Raw genomic sequence first — 4,708 nt, forward strand, 5'->3', positions numbered from 1 at the left:
TAGCCACAGCAATCAGAGAAGAAAAGGAAATAAAAGGAATCCAAATCAGAAAAGAAGAAGTAAAGCTGTCACTCTTTGCAGATGACATGATACTATAAATAGAGAATCCTTAAGATGCTATCAGAAAACTACTAGAGCTAATCAATGAATTTGGTAAAGTTGCAGGATACAAAATTAATGCACAGAAATGTCTGGCATTCCTATATACTAATGATGAAAAATCTGAAAGTGAAATCAAGGAAACACTCCCATTTACCATTGCAACAAAAAGAATAAAATATCTAGGAATAAACCTACCTAAGGAGACAAAAGACCTGTATGCAGAAAATTATAAGACACTGATGAAAGAAATTAAAGATGATACAAATAGATGGAGAGATATACCATGTTCTTGAATTGGAAGAATCAACATTGTGAAAATGACTCTACTACCCAAAGCAATCTACAGATTCAATGCAATCGCTATCAAACTACCACTGGCATTTTTCACAGAACTAGAACCAAAAAATTTGCAATTTGTATGGAAACAGAAAAGACCCTGAATAGCCAAAGCAATCTTGAGAACGAAAAAAGGAGCTGGAGGAATCAGGCTCCCTGACTTCAGACTATACTACAAAGCTACAGTAATCAAGACAGTATGGCACTGGCACAAAAACAGAAAGATAGATCAATGGAACAGGATAGAAAGCCCAGAGATAAACCCACGCACATATGGACACCTTATCTTTGATAAAGGTGGCAGGAATGTACAGTGGAGAAAGGACAACCTCTTCAATAAATGGTGCTGGGAAAACTGGACAGGTACATGTAAAAGTATGAGATTAGATCACTCCCTAACACCATACACAAAAATAAGCTCAAAATGGATTAAAGACCTAAATGTAAGGCCAGAAACTATCATACTCTTAGAGGATAACATAGGCAGAACACTCTATGACATAAATCACAGCAAGATCCTTTTTGATCCACCTCCTATAGAAATGGAAATAAAAACAAAAATAAACAAATGGGACCTAATGAAACTTCAAAGCTTTTGCACAGCAAAGGAAACCATAATCGAGACCAAAAGACAACCCTCAGAATGGGATAAAATATTTGCAAATGAAGCAACTGACAAAGGATTAATCTCCAAAATTTATAAGCGGCTCATGCAGCTCAATAACAAAAAAACAAACAACTCAATCCAAAAATGGGCAGAAGACCTAAATAGACATTTCTCCAAAGAAGATATACAGAATGCCAACAAACACATGAAAGAATGCTCAACATCATTAATCATTAGAGAAATGCAAATCAAAACTACAATGGGGTATCATCTCACACCAGTCAGAATGGTCATCATCAAAAAATCTAGAAACAATAAATGCTGGAGAGGGTGTGGAGAAAAGGGAACACTCTTGCACTGCTGGTGGGAATGTGAATTGGTACAGCCACTATGGAGAACGGTATGGAGGTTCCTTAAAAAACTACAAATAGAACTACCATATGACCCAGCAATCGCACTACTGGGCATATACCCTGAGAAAACCAAAATTCAAAAAGAGTCATGTACCACAGTGTTCATTGCAGCTCTATTTACAAAAGCCAGGGCATGGAAGCAACCTAAGTGTCCATCATCAGATGAATGGATAAAGAAGATGTGGCACATATATACAATGGAATATTACTCAGCCTTAAAAAGAAATGAAATTGAGCTATTTGTAATGAGATGGATAGACCTAGAGTCTGTCATACAGAGTGAAGTAAGTCAGAAAGAAAAAGACAAATACCGTATGCTAACACATATATATGGAATTTAAGGGAAAAAAAATGTGATGAAGAACCTAGGGGTAAGACAGGAATAAAGACGCAGATCCACTGGAGAACGGACTTGAGGATATGGGGAGGGGGAACGGTGAGCTTTGACAGGGCGAGAGAGAGTCATGTGCATATACACACTAACAAACGTAGTAAGGTAGATAGTTAGGGGGAAGCAGCCGCAAGGCACAGGGATATTAGCTCGGTGCTTTGTGACAGCCTGGAGGGGTGGGATAGGGAGAGTGGGAGGGAGGGAGACGCAAGAGGGAAGACATATGGGAATATATGTATATGTATAACTGATTCACTTTGTTATAAAGCAGAAACTAACACACCATTGTAAAGCAATTATACCCCAATAAAGATGTTTAAAAAAAAATAAAATAAAATAAAAAAATAAATAAATTAAAAAGCAAGGCTTATTTTACTATAAACCAGAAATATATTTCAACAACTTTATTCATTTTAACCTTAATTATATTTGTATCTTTAAAACTTTTGAGCCCATAACTATTGCATTTTTTATTTCTTTTTTAGTTGTAGGAAAGGTAAATTAACAATCTTCCATCCTGTGACTAAAATATTCAAGAATAAACTTTTCAAATGAAAGAGATAATTATTTATTAATTATTATGGATAGTTAGTTCATGAAATGTGTTCTTCTGATGGATGAAGGCACCCTCTGCTATCCCACATGCCTAACATCTATTTAGATAAAGTAAACTATAAAATAGCACAAGTGAAGCAAACTCTGCAATCATCACTTGACTCAACTGGGAACATTATAAGTAATTAGAATTTTTTAAATAATTAGCTATGACATTTGTTTTATAAACAGTAGTATATTATGATAAATTAAGATATCTAAAGGATTCTATAGTTTTCTCAAAGGGTCATCCAAGAACACTTTCCAATAGTATGTAGTGAGCTTGTTAAAAATGCTATTTCCGCCTCACTGCAGTGGACCTGCTGGAACAGAATTTCTGTAGTCAGTACTCAAGAATATGCATTTTAGTACAGTGCTCATAGTGATTTTTATGCTCACTAAATATTTAAAGTCACTGTGCTAGAGGCTAAGATGATGTAAAAGAAATTCTATTTAAAACAGCTATTCAGTGAAGGTTCTTTAAATTTCTACAGCAATCTCCACTCTGTAATGGATAAAGCAAGGTTAGAGAATTCTATTCACTTTCTCAGGCCATACTAAACGTTTGACACAGGCAATTTGGAGCATGCCTAGGAAAAGAATAGTTGGCTCATAACTGGTGATCGATATGTATTTGTTGAAATAATGAATATAATGTAAACAGACATTTTTTTTTCAGTTTTGTCCTTTGATATCAGCACAAGATGTTATCTTCAGTAATGGAGAAATAGTCATTTACTAAACATCTACCATGTAGAGAACTATGTGGAGGGTTCTAGAAATATGACCAACTGAGCTACTCCCAAACTGAAATGCTAGAAAAAAATTTTTCTTGTATAGTAGGTTGTTTTAGATTTCTGTAAATACATTTCACTTTAATGCATCAGTCTATGATTTTTCCCTTAAAAATGGGTTGATAAAACTGCATAAGCATTATCATTAATATATAATGTTAGATAAAAAATATTTTGTTGTAGTACTTAGCTGGAAAAATGGAGCAAATGGGAGAAAGGAAGGTAATAAAATGGATGTTTTTGAGTCATAAAAAAACAATTCTCCCAATGTGACAGATTCTAATGTAAGTTCACCAAACTCATTACTTTCTTCTTGGCACACATCTACATTTCTCAGCCTTCCTGGCTTAATTTAAGTGTGATCTTGTGTCTGATTTCTGGGTAATAGAATGGGGGTGGCAGTGTTGGTCACTACTTCCAAAGCTATCCAATAAAAACCTCCCACTGTGATCAGCCATGATGTTTTCTGCAGTGACTTTAGAAGTTATGTGTTGAAGACAGAGGAGCCACAAGATGGAAGGAGTCCGAATCCTGAATCACCACTTAGATGAAAGCTGTCAGCTAATCTGAAACCTATGTTTTTCACTTTACATAGATATTAAGCCACTTATATTTGGGGATTTGTCTGTTACCATAGCTACCAAATCTTATTTAACAGAAATTAGTTCTTTGAAATGGCAAGCTGCCACAACAGAACCTAAAATTTCATTACTTTAACAGTCAGACAGTGAACAGTAAGGTAACTGATTTGGAGGTTGAGAAGATGAAGACCCATGATACACAGTGGCAAAACATCTTTTTAAAAAATTGTTGCTTGCTATAACTTGGAAGGCAAAACATATGCTCACTGAGCCTATAACTCTAAAGAGTAAGAGTTGGAGTCAGAGTCATACTGTGCCTTGTTTTTATTTGCTGTTTTTAGAAAGTATTAAAAGAGATAAGCTTAGAAAAGAATTGGCCAGTTTGCAAGCAAAAATATCCTGTGCATTCCAAGATCTTCAAAAAGCAGTACTCTGGAAGCTCTTTCCACACCATGAAGGTTTACTAGAAAACTGCCTATCAATCCAAGAAAGTCAAAAGGAAGTTAGTTTTAAACTAAATCATTGAAATTTAGAGACATGTATTATGACCAGTAGTGAATTCCAAAGAAACAGAAAATTTAGCCCTTTAACTTAGGAAAGTTAAAATCCAGTTGAAGAGAAAAAATGAAATAAAAGCAAGTTTTGAAAGTAATTACAAACAAATCTAACTCAATCTAGATAATTATACATTTCATTAGATGGGGATCCTCTAAATGATGGTTAGTGATGAACAGATTATTAGATTCTGTGATCTCAACTGTAGTAAGAAACAAAACCCAACAAATCAATAAGCACAATACTAGTATAAGGTTGTTTTTTCTTTTCTTTTTTAACATCTTTATTGGCATATAATTGCTTTACAATGGTGTGTTAGTTTCTGCTATATAACA

This window comes from Monodon monoceros, unplaced genomic scaffold, assembly GCF_005190385.1.
Source record: "Monodon monoceros isolate NGI ecotype Baffin Bay Population unplaced genomic scaffold, NGI_Narwhal_1 Super_Scaffold_22, whole genome shotgun sequence".
In the NCBI taxonomy this organism is placed as follows: Eukaryota; Metazoa; Chordata; class Mammalia; order Artiodactyla; family Monodontidae; genus Monodon; species Monodon monoceros.